This window comes from Macrobrachium nipponense, chromosome 39 (assembly GCF_015104395.2).
Source record: "Macrobrachium nipponense isolate FS-2020 chromosome 39, ASM1510439v2, whole genome shotgun sequence".
In the NCBI taxonomy this organism is placed as follows: domain Eukaryota; kingdom Metazoa; phylum Arthropoda; class Malacostraca; order Decapoda; family Palaemonidae; genus Macrobrachium; species Macrobrachium nipponense.
Genome location: NC_061099.1, coordinates 28900175 through 28917891, shown reverse-complemented (window position 1 = coordinate 28917891; position 17717 = coordinate 28900175).

The following is a 17717-nucleotide window of genomic DNA, read 5'->3' as shown; positions in this document are numbered from 1 at the left end:
ACTTTTTCTAACCCTGTAAGTTAGAGATATGAATTAAGTAACCGAAAATAGGAGGTAGAAAAGGGAAACTTAGAAAACTATTTTAAAGGGGAAATTGACAGAGATGCATGGGAACAAAAAGAGCTTGGGAATAAAGCCTCGAAGGGAAATGAACACAAACTGAAGTGTTATTTCGCCGAAAGAACTTTTGGAATGAGAATTGTAGATAGAATACAATCATGTATGTTACTTTAGATGTTTGGAATTGTTGCTAAATAAAAATAAAGTATTAAAAGGTTTATTTGGATTGCGATAAAATTATTAAAATCAATTTGAAGAATCTTATGGGTAGAAGAGTATATATGAAGTAATAGTCAGGTCCGTTTTTAGTGTCAAAATAAAGTATTTCCTGGATAACATCAGTGTTACACTAAAATGAATTACGAGAAAATTTTATTCTTCTTCATAAATGAAATGTTTATGGAGGGCATTGATCTCATCGTCAATAAATTTGTATAACGATAATTCATCACGTGCTCTAATGAATAAAGCATAGAATGCTCGTGTAGATTGTAAACTTGTTCGCGACAACATTTTTTTCAACCTTAATAATTTTGCGTATTTCTTCTACCATATTCTTTATATGAAAATCTACAAAAAACAAAGAATAAAGTGATAAATAAAATAGATAAATGAAATAAATAAATAAAATAAGTAGAGAAAATAAAGAAAAGCATGAATAAATAGTAAATTTCGTCTAATGCACAGCGATGCCAGAAGTAAAATATAAAATGTAACAAATTACCTAACCTTGGGCTTGGTAGTTATATAGTTCAAAGAAAAATCGCAAGAAATGTTAAAACACATTTACCCTCAAATTAATATTCCCTTTATTTTTACACATTCATTTGCGTTGGGATTACAAATTCATAAGAGACCTAAACCCATTAACGTTAATTCAGGTTTCTGTGCCGTACATTCACATCTGAGAAGCAATCTAGCCTACATAATTATCTAGTCAATTATTTGCAAACGCGTGAGAAAATCTAGCTCGAAGGCAAAATGGCTGAAATTATAAAGTTTTTAATGAGTGCGAGTATATTTCAGAGCACCAGTCATTTCTGTACCGAAAATAGATCCAAAAGAGCATTTTAAACATATGCATATAAAGTCAAAATAGTGCTTTTCTTGCCAGGACTTAAAACATTGACGAGGAACTGAATTTCATAAAAAATAATAGCGCTTTCATAACAGAGATTTAAAAAAATAAAAGAAGGACAGAATACATTAAAAAACAAGTAACAGGTAAAACTAGATGATCAAAAATATCTTATTGCTTTGTATTCACCTAGCAACGAAAAAAGACAGTGAGGGAAATTGCAATGTTCTATTTTTTACCGAAGATAATGAAGCTTTACTTAAAACGAAAGAGAGAGAGAGAGAGAGAGAGAGAGAGAGAGAGAGAGAGAGAGAGAGAGAGAGAGAGAGAGGAGTTTATGCTTGACTATCATAATGGAATTTCCATGAATTTTATGGAATAAAAATTTCCATAACTTTTATGAAATTTAAATGGAATTTACATAGCTTTCATTAATATTAAATGTAATTTTAATCTCATTTTAAGGCACCTGGTAAAATAAACTCTTCAGAATTGTTAAGACGACAATGTGAATCACCGCTTTCTTTAAAAAATTATTCCCACTGCTCAAAAATTCCAAGATGATAAATGCATAACTTTTAACCCAAGAAAATGCTTTAAGTGAACGTTAGGCAGCCTGATTTTTCTCTTTCATTTTTCTTCCTTTGAAATATGGCGAGATTGTGATGGGGAAGGGAGGGGATGGGTGGGCATAGGAGGAGGGCGAAAGAAGTGTGGGAGGAAGGGCAGGGCACACGAATGTTTATACAAAGTCTTCGGATCAAAAATAATATTAAAAATTATTTGTTTTGCTTTCGCCATTCAGTGAATAATTACGCTAATTGTCTAACTTTTTCTTTGCTGTAATGTTTCGATAATTAGAAAGTATGCACTGTACAAATATTTATTTTGCATATAGTATTTTTTTACTGATGAAACGAAGCCCCTACTTTTTCGATGTACCTTCGGAAAGAATTTGACATTCTTTCTCAGTCATAAAAAATAAAATAGATTATGGTAGAAAAGCTGTATCTGACCGCAATATGGGAACAGCCTACATATTAATATTTGTCTCTCATTATTATAATGTTAGTAACAAATATTATAACAGCGTTGAAATATAGATTTAAGAAAAAATAGTTTTAGTGTTTTAGTGATATCTAGCTACTCAGAGAGTCATATGAATATCATATGAATTGTTTCACACCCGGAATTTGAGGATTTCCTCGTCGAGGCCCTCCCGTTCTTGTTCTGATGCTATACATTTTTCTAGACCAGTGACCCTCCTCTCTCTCTCTCTCTCTCTCTCTCTCTCCTCCCTCCTCTCTCTTCCCTTCTCCTTCCCCTCTCCTCTCCTCTCCCCCTTTCTTTCTTCCCTTTTTTTCACTTCTTTCCCTTTTTTAATTAATTTAATTAAAATTTATTATTTAAATTAATTATTAATTATTTTTTAAATTTATTAATTTAATTTATTAAAATTTATTATTATCATTATTTTTTTTTTTTTTTTTTTTTTTTTGCTCTATCACAGTCCTCCAATTCGACTGGGTGGTATTTATAGTGTGGGGTTCCGGGGGGTTGCATCCTGCCTCCTTAGGAGTCCATCACTTTTCTTACTATGTGTGCCGTTTCTAGGATCACACTCTTCTGCATGAGTCCTGGAGCTACTTCAGCCTCTAGTTTTTCTAGATTCCTTTTCAGGGATCTTGGGATCGTGCCTAGTGCTCCTATGATTATGGGTACGATTTCCACTGGCATATCCCATATCCTCTTATTTCTATTTTCAGATATTGATACTTATCCATTTTTTTTCCCTCTCTTTCTCTTCAACTCTGGTGTCCCATGGTATTGCGACATCAATGAGTGATACTTTCTTCTTGACTTTGTCAATCAGCGTCACGTCTGGTCTATTTGCACGTATCACCCTATCCGTTCTGATACCATAGTCCCAGAGGATCTTTGCCTGATCGTTTTCTATCACTCCCTCAGGTTGGTGCTTGTACCACTTATCACTGCAAGGTAGCTGATGTTTCTTGCACAGGCTCCAGTGGAGGGCTTTTGCCACTGAATCATGCCTCTTTTTGTACTGGTTCTGTGCAAGTGCCGGGCATTCGCTTGCTATGTGGTTTATGGTTTCGTTTTTCGTATTACACTTCCTACATATGGGAGAGATGTTATTTCCGTCTATCGTTCTTTGAACATATCTGGTTCTTAGGGCCTGATCTTGTGCCGCTGTTATCATTCCTTCAGTTTCCTTCTTTAGCTCTCCCCTCTGTAGCCATTGCCATGTGTCATCACTGGCTAGTTCTTTAGTCTGTCTCATGTATTGTCCGTGCATTGGTTTGTTGTGCCAGTCCTCTGTTCTGTATGGCGTCGTTGAGGAGTGGGTTAGGTCGTCAATGGACTTAAGTCAAGTTAAGCAACATTGGGGCTGGTCAGTCGTTGGATGGGTGACCGCTCTCCTCGGCGTTGATTCCTTGGGAAAGGATCTTTACCATAATTTCCTCAGTCTACTCAGCTGTAAATGAGTACCTATCCCTGATGGGGTAGGGTCCAGCTATGGGTTAAATAGCAAAACTCAGCAATGATGGAAAGAAATGAAGGAATAAACGACAACGACGTAAATGGAACCTCTGTCAACAGAGGAGCTTTGTCCGGCAACCAGGTATTCAACCCAATTGAAGGGGAAGACGGTCAGGTACTTGGAGGTCGTCATCCAGCAACTGATCACCACAAAGACAGTAATTAACAGCCTGAGATTGGAGCTACGGAAACAAAAAGGAAAAAATGGACAAGAGAAGAAAATAAGGAAATATGGAGATGCTACAATACATAAGAAGCAACCGACGGAGAGAAAGGGGGATATAGAAGAAGATTGGGTCAACATTCTTGGAATGAGAGGGAATAACACCCCCCAAACAGAGCAGAGGCTGGCAGACCAAGTAAGGAACATAAAGAAAAAGAACTGGCTCTCCCCAACAGAAAGAGAAGAACTGGAAAGGGAAATTATTATTATTATTATTATTATTATTATTATTATTATTATTATTATTATTATTATTATTATTATTATTTATTATTATTATTATTATTATTATTAATATTATTATTATTATTATTATTATTATTATTATTATTATTATTATTATTATTATTATTATTAGCTTAACCTCATTGCCTAAAAAATAAGCAATGAAATTAATGTTAAAAAAAATTCGCAATCTCGTGAAAAACAATGTGTAATAAAAATCCAAAAATTATATAGTAAACTGTATCTTAACATTAACACTGATGAGGATCACCGTTCAGGTGTTCGAAAGTACTTGCTTGTATATTTTATATAGTAATATAGTTAACTATATAATTATGGATTTATATTTCACACAATGGGGTTAATGTTTTTCATTTTAAGACTTTAGTAAAGAATTTATTGCATCACATTACGATTGCTTAAAAGTTCCATATGCCAAAAATTACTTGCAGTTCTATAAAAACAGAAATCTTATCAAGGTCGCAGGCTAATATGGTAAAGATCTAATGAATAAAAGTAGACGAAGACCCAGAAATAGACAGAGCCGAGACTGGAGAATGACAAACAGAACTGAAGTATGGCACAACAAACCAATGCACGGACAGTGCATGAAACAGTGTAAAAGAACTGGCCAGCGATGAAACATGGACAAGGCTATAGAGGGGAGAACTCAAGAAGGAAACAGAAGGAATACTAATAACGGCACAAGATCAGGCCCTAAGAACCCAGATACATCCAAAGAACGATAGATGGAAGTAATATCTCACCCATATGCAGGAAGTGCAATGTGAAAAACGAGGCCATAAATCACATAGCAAACAAATGTCCGGGACATGCACAGAACCAGAACAAAAAGAGGCATGATTCAGTAGCAAAAGCCCTCTACTGGAGCTTGTGCAAGCAACACCACCTACCTTGCAGTAATAAGTGGTACGAACACCAACCTGAGGAAGAGATAGAAAACGATCAGGCAAAGATCCTCTGGGACTATGGTATCAGAACAGACAGGGTGATACATGCCAATAGACAAGACGTCGATGTCGCAATACCATGGGGCACCAGTGTAGATGAGAAAGAAACAGAAAATAGAAATAAGAAGGATATAGGATATGCCAGTGGAAATTGTACCCATAATCATAGGGACACTAGGTCCGATCTCAGGATCCCTGAAAAGAAACCTGAAAGCATTAGATGCTGAAGTAGCTCCAGGACTCATGCAGAGGACTGTGCTTTTGGAAACAGTGCACATGTTAAGAAAAGTGATGGGTTCCTAAAGAGGCAAGATGCAACCAGGAACCCCACACTATAAAATTACCCAGTCGATTAGGAAGACTGTGATAGAGCCCCAATCCCCCGTCAAAAAAAAAAAATAATAATAATAATAATACTACTTACAATGGCCGAACGAATAAGCGTTGAATTTTCCCACATATATTAAGAGAATCAATTTATTATATTCTCAGATTTCGATTTTTATGTTGAGTATGCGTTTGAAGCTTTGTTCGAAAGCTAGGTAAGCAATAGCACAATTAAACATTACTGTTAGTTTCAATTATTTGTTTTATCTATTTCTTTATTTATTTACTTATTTATTCATTTATATACTTATTTGTATTCTTATTTTTATTTATTTATTTATTTGTTTTTTAAGACAGCTATAGGTAAACGGAGATAAACACGTACTCTATTCATCAAATACCAAATGAGGACATCATAGCTGGAAGTAGGTCGAGTTCAACATAATATCTCTTCAAATAGTAACCCCCGCCCTTTCCCCTCCCCCTCCTGACCCTCCCCTCACTAAGTTGTCATTATTGGACAAATGGATCAAATGTATGCTAACCTCTGCCCCCTCATCCTTCGCTTCGACCTTATTCTGTAGAATTACGCGTTTATAGGAATCCCTGTGTTGTGATTTGGGAAGGAAATTTAGATAATACTGAAAGACGAGCAAAGATGGCATTAAGAACCCAGTGGGAAACAGAACCTTGAACATGAAGGAAATAGAGGGGTTTATAGCACTTACAAAATGTACAAAAAAAAATCTAGAGACAAGAATCTAATACTACTGAGGCAATTTTACTAGTTCGTTGGCAAAATGGCTGTTTCACTCTATTACTTGAATTTAATGGGGCCTTATCATCAGCGCTTGATATGGGTACTGGTAAATAAATATGATATAAAAGAAAGAAATTTTTTTATAATATTAGGATTCGATAACTGACCCAGCAAATTTGATATACTATATATAATATATATCATATATATATATATATATATTATATATATATATATATATATATATATATATATATATATATTACGCGTGATTGTAAGTATGTTTCTGAGTGTATAAATGTGCAGAGACAGAGAAAGAAACACATGCTAAAAATGTTCATACAATAGGTCTAAACCTAAACTTAATGACAAAGACACATTTACATCAAAATATATGTATTTGTGCCCATGCAAGCAGATACCTCCCGTCTCATTTTGAATCCGGCTTTCCCGTTAAAAAGGATTTCATGCCATATATCAGTTTCATGTTTGTACCATTCCTCCCTACGATTTATTTATATCTGACGGTTGTTATTCCACCTTCCAAGCAAAATATCTGTCGAGGAAATCTTTGGTGATTTCCAAACCTCAGTTCTCAGGGGGACAACTCGAAAAGATTGGAGAATTTTAGTCAGGGTTTGTAGCCCCCGATGCTAAGCCATTTATTCCTGGCACGATGCTTGTGGCTGTCAAATCTTAATCAGAGCTTTTAGAAGTGTTCCAGGATTCACTGTTTTTATAACTGAACTGCAGATTAATTCACTATTTTTAAATGATTTTGGGCCGGTTGTTACAGAATGTTGGATTAATTTGTCTAGGAAAGATGCATAGAAGTTTACTTATATATATATATATATATATATAATATATATATATATATATATATATATATATATATATATATATATATATATATACACTAACACACACACACACACATATATATATATATATATATATATATATATATATATATATATATATATATATATATATATATATATATACTGGAGTTATAAGTGACAATCATCTTCAAAAGACAATAAAAATGTTTCCTAAAATATATTAACTTAATTATGATATTATGAATGCCTAATGTTTTTGTAGGAAATGCTGCGATATTTTATCATGTATGAAAATAGGCAACAGGCAAGAAATTGTATTATGGTAATTTTATGATTTTCGATTTTTCCCTTATTTCATACACATTTCGTAAGACTACTCATTTACTCTGTTAGCCCTTTGGCTGTAACTGCTCAGGTAATCCTCATTACGTTTCTTTGAAATTAACATTTCTGGAAGCTGGTATTCTAATTAATGAAATATATAAACATTATATATATATATTATATATAAACATTATATATATATATATATATATATATATATATTATATATATATAATATATATATATATATATGATATATATATATATATAATAAATTCTATGCATCTTTCCTAGACAAATTAATCCAACATTCTGTAACAACTGGCCCAAAATCATTTAATAGAATAAAGGGGATGATTATGACTACAGGTTAATATCTGTGGAGAAGCTGTGAAAATATTAAGGAAAAGAGCTAAATATGTGCTATGAATATTTCTGATATTTGTGTTGAAATCGTTTTTAGTTTTCTGTAAAAGGAACCGATAGATGGCTATTTGTCTGTCCGCTCGCGCTTTCTCTGTCCGCCCTCATATCTTAAAAGCTACTGAGGCTAGAGGGCTGCAAATTGATATGTTAATCATTCATCCTTCATTCATCAAACATACCAATTACAGCCCTCTAGCCTCAGTAGCTTTTTATTCTATTTAAGGTTAAATTTAGCCATAATCTGCGTCAAGCACCGTTAGAGGTACTAACCACAGGCCACCATTGGGCCGTGGCTTAAAGTTCCTTGGGCCGCGGCTGAGAGTCTCATACCCTGAACAGAAAACTCGATTACGCCGAAGAAACTTCGGCTTGTTTTTTACTTATTATTATTTTACTTTTAGCAAGCAAAACGAAAATTTTACTGCGTAATTGATTCTAAACAGCAAGATGAATATATGAGACATGTTTATGAACTAAGGTTTTATAACTGTTTTGCGCTTATGAAGCATCGGTTTAAAAACCTTATTCGGAAGTCCTTTACCAAAAGGCTTTCAAAATATGACAAAAAAGTTTCAAAACTTCTGCACATTCAGACGGAGAGGAAGTCTTATTAGTAATTCAGCCATTTTACAATAAAAGCTTTCAGAGTCGTCAAATATGGTTGCTTCGGGGCGGCATATTTTCAGATTCCTGAAAAGCAGTCGTCCCGATATTCTTTAGGTTCGTTCGGTAAAGCATGATCTCAAAATTCTAGGTGTAACGCTTCCAGCTAGAGTCAGCCCGTTGTCCAGACTAGTCATTTTGCCCGATAACATTTCACAAAAAAAGTAAATAAATAAATAATTTAAAGATGATCTATTTGATAGGAGTTATCATCATAAGAACGAGAAGTACTTTTTCCCGTCGCCTAAATAAGTCCTTTTCCTTCATGGCATATTCAAAATAGTAATTAGAACAACAGCTGCCTTCCAAAAGAACCATTTTATACCAGGTATTATCAAAAGAACGACATATACTAGTTTTCACAGCTACGTTGCCTAAGTTAGTCGTTTCATTCCATATTGAACAATATAAATTAAAGCAACGTTGTTTTATCAGAACTAGCTGAAACGAAAATTATTATAAGAACAGAAAAAATACTTTATTTTTGTAAAAGGAAAAGCTTTACTGCACACCTCTTTGATGTTCAACCGTTTCTCAGGTAGTGTCTAAAAGTCACGTTCACTTGATATCGGTAATAAGAGCAATCATGCGGCTTTCGCTTTCCCTCTGTGACGTTGGGCTGCTAAACGAGCGCTAATACGCTCTTAAAGAAAGCCTTTTGATGTAGGAGCGGGAGATTTAAACGAGGTCATTACATGCGTATTGCTTATTCGCGTTGCGAAGTGTTTAGTGGCTTATTCCTTGCTTCCTCTTGACGTAACTGTTTTTTAAATCTCTCTCTCTCTCTCTCTCTCTCTCTCTCTGTGTGTGTGTGTGTGTGTGTGTGTGTGTGTGAGTGTGCCAAATACATTTTCGATCTTGTTTATTTCTCTTATAAGGGAATGATAAAAACGCTAAATCGACCATTAATACAAACTGTGCTGAGAAATAAACTCCATGTAAGTCTACAGATGAAAAGGTTAAACGAAGAGAACAGATTAAGTTAACATCGGATAAAAATTCAGAAGGTATTTGGGCTTATGATTTGATTGAACTGTAAACATTTTTCTTTTTTTACTCGGTCTTGATTAACTGTTATACAGGTTAGATATACTAAGTCAATATTAATTATTTGACAAATGCCGTTTAGACTGAGATTTTAAAGCAACAAAATTCTGTCACGTGTTTTCCACTAAAAGAAATCTGGTCTTAAGCTGGTTCCTTATTCGATAAATTAATCGGATTTAATATACCTAATAACCCCAGTTAATTTTCCTTTAACAATAAGATATTCAGCTTCACCACTAACAGTCAAGCTTTTCTTATTTTATCTCGGAAGTGAATTTTAGATTTTAATAATACAAATCCTGCTAGACTGTTCCTTTTTCCATCCGAGCCCCATCAGGCAATCACCACGTGTTTGTTTGTCCATTAGTTTCCAATTAATCATTCATAGAAGTCTGGTGAAATGAATGGGCCTCACATTTCGTCAATGAAATTTATGATTGACTGTTATCAATTAGTCGTTAAGTGAGGATTTTACGCTCGGATCAGTACTGGTCTGTTTTATCGAGATAACAATAGATTTACTATTAGAACAACTGCCAAGAAATTTACAAATTCGTGACAAACTGTTGTATAATAAAATCCCACAGTTCAATAAATAACTTTTATTTATTACAAAAAACAAAGTAAAGACTTTCGAACATGTATTGGAATTTATTTTTTATTTTTTATGAATGATACAACTTACTTATATAAATGTGGATTTTCATTATAAGCATTAAAATAATTAAAGTACATTAAAAATCTTGGTAATGAATTTAAAGCAGGCTGAAGGAAAATGAAATTCAAGAGAAGAATATTTTTTCTATGCGTGTAGATGAATGAATAGGTTAAAGATAGAAATGAAAAAAAAAAAAAATGTGAGGTGAGGTGACAAATTCATGTAGATCAAAGATAGAAGTAATGAAAATATGATGCAAATCTAATCAGCAAGTATTACATGATAAAAATAATCTAATACTTTGCCTTCATGTTATTGTTCAATCTATAGGTACTGCATATCCACTTGTATTTATATTTTCTTAATGAAATAATTAATCATTGTAATGGATATTAAAGCTATTACATTTATTATCTGAGTTTCTTGAAACTACTAAATATCAATATTGTGTTGAGGAGGAATATTTACCTTAGCAATCTCTCTCTCTCTCTCTCTCTTTTACGATTTGCTGTCCATAAAAGGGCCAAAAGGACACGACCTGACGATTATTGATAGAGCTTCCTCAGTGTTCCCTGACAAACACTTTCAGAGCTAAGAGATAAATAAATTTCTATAAACTTTAGTTCATGTTCTAGGAATCAAGTAACTGCTTCTGGTACATAATTCCTAAGTTTTAGTGACAGCAATAATTACCGCCTTTTAAAATCCAAAAAGCAAAAACTATTACAACACAACAAGAAAATTGTTCAAAGTGAATCATTGATTTTGTTTAATCTTGTTGGCACTTCGTTTAGTACTACATATTTTCTACGCATACCAGTCAGGAAACGTTCGATTGCATGCTTTTTTTATTGGCATCATCTAAGAGGAACTTGAGAATCTTATGAGTATAAAATTACCTTTCAATTTCCCGGTAAAAAGATTCGGCTGACATGTTGCCTCAGTCGTGGCTTTGATATCGGAGGAGACAATGTTGTTAGCGGTTCAATCCACTTCTTGTCCTTGACTCTCCTGGGATTTCACTGGCCCAAAATAGCAAATTGAAGCTCGTGGCGCCTTTCTTTGGCGTTGCAGGGGAGTTTGCGTTTGTTAATTAATTACATGTTTATTTTTATACATTAGGCTGCAAGAAAGGAATATTATAAATGTTTGAGCGGGTTAGAGAAGAAGAAAATGTAAAGAACCAAAGATGACATCTGTAGAGATATGAAAAAAATGGGTTGGGGGCGGCGGATGGGATGTGAATGACGGGGGGGGTGGGGGGGGGAAGGGTGTTGACGTTGACACAACCCTGCCAATTGGAAGTGATGCGTAGCTATTGCATTTATGAGCTCGACCTCGTTTTCTTCTTCTTCTTCTTCTTCACTGGTACCTTGACCCATTTTCCTTATTACGTATAATGTGGGTTCAGGTTACGCATGCCTATACTCAAACACACATAGACACACACATACACAAGATCTGTGACGCCCAAGTAGATACATCAAAACATATCTGGCGTCACCATGACGACGGGAAACTTAGATGCCTACCGTTAATAAGACAGCGAGAGAATTTGCAGTGCATAAAAGTTTAATAGAAAATGTTCGTCCGTACACGAGAAATCTAACATGAAAACATCCTTCAGATCGAGGACGATAAGTTATTAATAGAAGAACATAATAATTTTATTTAATCATGTTTTTGAAGTTCGTTTACAGATTGATTGGAAAATACGACCAAAGATATCTTCAGTCTACATTTGCATTTTATTTATTTTTGTATGTTCGATTACTTGGCGTTTGCTTATAAAAGCAAGTGGAATGTTTCATATTGCCTAAACAAATATGCATATATATATATATATATATATATATATATATATATATATATATATATATATATATATATGCATATTTGCTTAGGCAATATGAAACATGCCACTTGCTTTTATAAGCAAACGCCAAGTAATCGAACATACAAAAATAAATAAAATGTAAGTGTAGACTGAAGATATCTTTGGTCATATTTTCCAATCAATCTGTTAACGAACTTCAAAAACATGATTAAATAATCATGATGTTCTTCAATTAATAACTTATCGTCCTCGATCTGAAGGATGTTTTTCATGTTAGATTTCTCGTGTACGGACGAACATTTTCTATTAAACTTTATGCACTGCAAATTCTCTCGCTGTCTTATGTCCTATATATGATATATTATATTATATATATATATTATTAATTTATATATATATTTATATTATAGATATGTATTATAATATATATCATATATATATATATATTATATTTAGATATGTCTATATATTATTAATTATATATATAATATAATTATAATATATATAGATATGTCCTTATATGATATAGATTATATTATAATTTATATATATATATATATCATATATATCATATCTATATAGATATGTCATATATATATATATATATATATATATATATATATATATATATATATATATATATATATATATATATATTCAAGTAATCAAAGTCCACAATTATGTAAAATGTGTATTAAAAATACATAAAAAAACGGGAGCTTTCGTCTACTTAATCAGTAGACCTCATCAGCCGTACTGATTTTCCATTTCAAAAATTATATACAAAAAAGTTACGAAGGACAGGCAGGACTCTGGAAAACGTCTCCAAGGGAGATAACCACCAAAACAAACTCTCTTAATTATGTTATTCCCTCGTTCAAATGTCTGGCCAAAAGACGAGCCGATCGTCGTGGTTGAACTACCTCCTCTGTGTGTTCGGCTATTCCCTCGTCCAAAACTTCTGCATCGGCACCTGCAATGGGGGTTCTTCCTTCCAAATGCCTGGGCAGGAGAAAGAGAGACAACCTGGGCAGTAGGAGTGGTGCAAACAACGTCTGTTCTAATATTTACAGTTTTAAGAACCAAATAATTTAAAAAAAACATCCTCTTGGGTAAATGATTTGTTAAAATCAAACACGTTTAAAATATTAATAAGAGCCCTTTCAACTACTCTGCGTCTACTTGCGTTATTATCTTTGTAAATTACTCTCGCTCCTTCCCAGTCAATTACATGCCCTAACTCTAACGTATGTCTGGCAACTGAACTATATTTCGATCCCAACCTACATGATCGCTTATGTTCCTCTAATCTTATACCTAATCCCCTGCCCGATTCCCCATAATAACCCTTATTGCAATCTTTACACGGTACCACATAAACTCCAACGTCGTCTTTCCTTTCTTTTTCATGATTCCTAATCAACTTTGATTTTAACGAGGTATTATACCTAAAAGCTAAATCCAACCTATTTTCCCTATTCTGTTTTAATAAATGTTGCACCCTTTCCAAACTATGATGATAAGGAAGCGGAATACACTGACTACTTTTGAATTCGTATTTCCTGGTCGGTGGATTATAAAAGTTTTTTCTAGCCTTGGTAAACGCTTGGTCAATAAAATATTTTGGGTATCCCAGTCTCGTGAAAACCTCTCTTATATGTTTCATTTCCTTGTCTATGTACTGTGGATCACAAATCCGAAGCCCTCTCGTTACCATGTTGACGATTACATTAGACTTTATACGTTGGCTATGGTATGAATAAAAATGAATGTACATTTCTGCATTGGTGTCTTTTCTGTATACACTAAATGTAAAGTTAAAAGTAACAGGGTCATGGTGAACCAGAACGTCCAGAAATGGCAAATTATTGTCGACCTCAAATTCACATAATTAACATAACATAATTAAGAGAGTTTGTTTTGGTGGTTATCTCCCTTGGAGACGTTTCCAGAGTCCTGCCTGTCCTTCGTAACTTTTTTGTATATAATTTTTGAAATGGAAAATCAGTACGGCTGATGAGGTCTACTGATTAAGTAGACGAAAGCTCCCGTTTTTTATGTATTTTTAATACACATTTTACATAATTGTGGACTTTGATTACTTGAAGATTTCCCAGTCACGTTATGGTGATTTTTTTAGATATATATATATATATATATATATATATATATATATATATATATATATATATATATATATATATATATATAGACTATCTATATAGATATGTCTATATATATATATATATATATATATATATATATATATATATATATATATATAATAGCATGGGGCCTAAAGGTGATCCCATGGCCATACCATCGACTTGTAGTATGCTTTTCCATTAAAAATGAAGGTAGTGTCCAGCATATAGATATATATATATATAGATATGTCTATATATATATATATATATATATGATATATATATATATATATATATATATATATATATCTATATCTATATCTATATATATATGTATATCATATATATAAGATATATATATATATAGATATATATATATATATATAATATCTAGATATAGATTATATAATAATTATTATCTATATCTATTATTATATATATATATATCTATATATCTATCATCTAGATATATATAATATATATATATATATATATATATATATATATATATATATATATACATATATATATATATATATATTATATATATATATATATATATATTATATATATAGATATAAATTAAATTATATTATAAATATATATATATATATATATATATATATATTCTATATATATATATAGATATATATATATATATATATATATATATATATATATATATATATATATATCAATATATATATATATATATATATATATATATATATATATATATATATATATCCAATAAGAGGTCGAGGCTAACCCCCATTATGTAATATGTGAAGAGGCAAATTTGCTCAATACATTGGGTTGCTTTATTGTCACCAACGTTTCAAGACTATGGTCTCATTTCAAGGTTATAAAGGAAAACTAAAAAAAAAACACATAAATTACAAACTTGTCCAGTAAGATAAACATAAACAGTCACATACAAATAAGCACGAGAAAAAAAGACAAAATATAAAAATAAAAATAAAAATAACTAGAAACAATATTTAAACACTAAGTAGAAAAAATTTTACAAATTTTAAAAATATAAAACAAACCTTACAACCCGAGGTTATGTATTTTATAATATATATATATATATATACTATATATATATATATATATATATATATATATATATATATATATATATATATATATATATAACCTGATTTGTTGGTTCGATCTACAAAGGAAAACACGAGAGGAGTAAGTTTACTTGCACGACGTAAATGACATGGAAAAATCAGAAGGAAACGTTTAACGAGACTAGATTTTCTTGAGCCCCAAAGGGCTTCCCTTAATTTTTGACTAATGTACGTTGAAGAGGTAAACTAGAAAAGCGGGTGCTCGAAATGGTGCTGTTCAAGAAACGTCTATTCTCTATGGCCGCCGGGAAACAGCCGTGACACCTTGCCGGAGCCATCCCAAGTGCCCTCCTGAAATGACATCGGCGATGCCAGATGGTGATTGGTTGTTCTGGTCCCACAGGCCTAAAGAGCCAACCAGGAAAGAACATATGGACGCGTCTCTGGAACTGGACACGCACGCCATTATTTAACGACTTTTTCTTATACCGGCATCACAGACAAATATTTTTGTCCGTTATTACAATTCACAAAAGAGCACACTGTTAAGCTATTCCGGAGAGGAGGTTGTGATAAACTGCTGGTGATCATTTTACATACACAAACACACACATATTAATATGATATGCATTAATCCTAAATGTTGAAGAATCCTTGATTATGTACACTAACACCCTTCCTTTCCTTTTGTTGAGTCTCCTCGCTGCTTCTCGTATTCTGTTTACTTCCTTGGCTTTGTGACTGGTCCTCTCCGCTTCCAGAATGAGGGACTTTTAACTTCTCTCGGGTTGTTCTGTGAAGGTATAATTATTTTTGTCTTACATACGTGAAGAGCGTTTGTGAAGTATTTACAATGTTGATGTATTCGAAAGTTAAGAATTCTGTTACATTTATGTAAGAGTTGTGTTGTATTTGATTAGCGGTAATAGGTGTCATTTATGTTCCCAATTGCTCTGTTTTAATATTTTCAAGCGTCTGTGCGTGTTTGTGTAATGACTCTTCACCTGCTTCTAGACTATAGCTCATAGGAGATTGTTAAAATAGAAATAGATAGATAGATGTAGATAGATAGATACGACCGGAGCCAGAGGAAATATTTTTTGCGTTTTTCACATCATCGGTGCAGAAAGTTTTCCCAGAGCGTGTAAAATTCGCAAGAGTACTTTGCTTTCTGTCGTTTCCCTTTAAATATATCGTGTGGTCTCTTCAGCTGTCTTCGTTGAAATAAGAAACCACCCACCATTGGCACTTCTGCTTTAAGAGAAGTAAAGTTCGTGTGCACAATAAATAAATAAATAAATAAATAAATAAATAAAATAAATGTCTGGCCTGTGACTACCAAGTCAACCATTATATGCTGGTCTAGCCACCACACTGTACGTAGGTACCTGAAGGCTGAAGGCGCCGATGGCAGTGTGTACATGACATATGTTACATAAACGTATTAAGAGTGTCTAGATGAAGAGCAGGTGTGATAACAGTTTTACACTAAGGAAAAGATTTTGCTCCAACACTTCAATTAGGACAGTAGCTTTAACGGAGAAAGAGAGATGCTTAAATTCTTGCTAAGGCGACTTTGTCATTATAGATGGATAAAAGGGAGGACCCACAAGGTGTGAGGCCCATCGCTCATACACAGCAAACGCGTCTTGTCATTAGCTTAGTGAGCGCAAAATTTAGGTTTATAATTGCTCCATCATGATACTGATGTAAAATAAAGATGTTTCTTTGGGGTTTGATTATGTCCTCAAAGACTGCTGGCAGTCCTTTTGCCCAATCTTCACTTTCTCCATGTACGACCTGCCTCAAAAATACTAAAACATATAGTACTTGAACAGCAGAAAGTGGAGAACCTGGAGTCTCCCATATCGTATTTCCAGCCTAATTCTAGAGAGTGGTTCAAATGCCTGATCGCTAGACAGAGGGAATGATGAATGAGGGAGTCAAGGAAAACAGGCCTCGATGAATCTTTGGAAACGTGACCCGATGCCAATTGTTTAGAAAAAACTTGGGTAATGCCTTATAACGCAGATTGCCTTCTTCTCCCCTTTTGCACCTTGCTTGCCAACCTACGCTTTGCTGAATATTGAAACGACTCAAGTTGTCTTATCACATTCTCACTGTGAGTGTCACAGAGAGAGAGAGAGAGAGAGAGAGAGAGAGAGAGAGAGAGAGGAGTAAAAAATAAGTTAGAGTATGAACAAAATTTCCTAATTTGTAACTTCAAAATATAAAAATATATATATATATATATATATATATATATAGTATATATATATATATATATATATATATTATATACATATATATATATATGTATATATATATATATATATATATAAATATATATATATATATATATATATACATATATATATATATATTTTTTTTTTTTTTTTTTTTTGTATATATATATATAATATATATTTTTTTTTTTTTTGAGGCATCGCCGTCCCGATTTTTGTGAGTGTTAACAAATTAT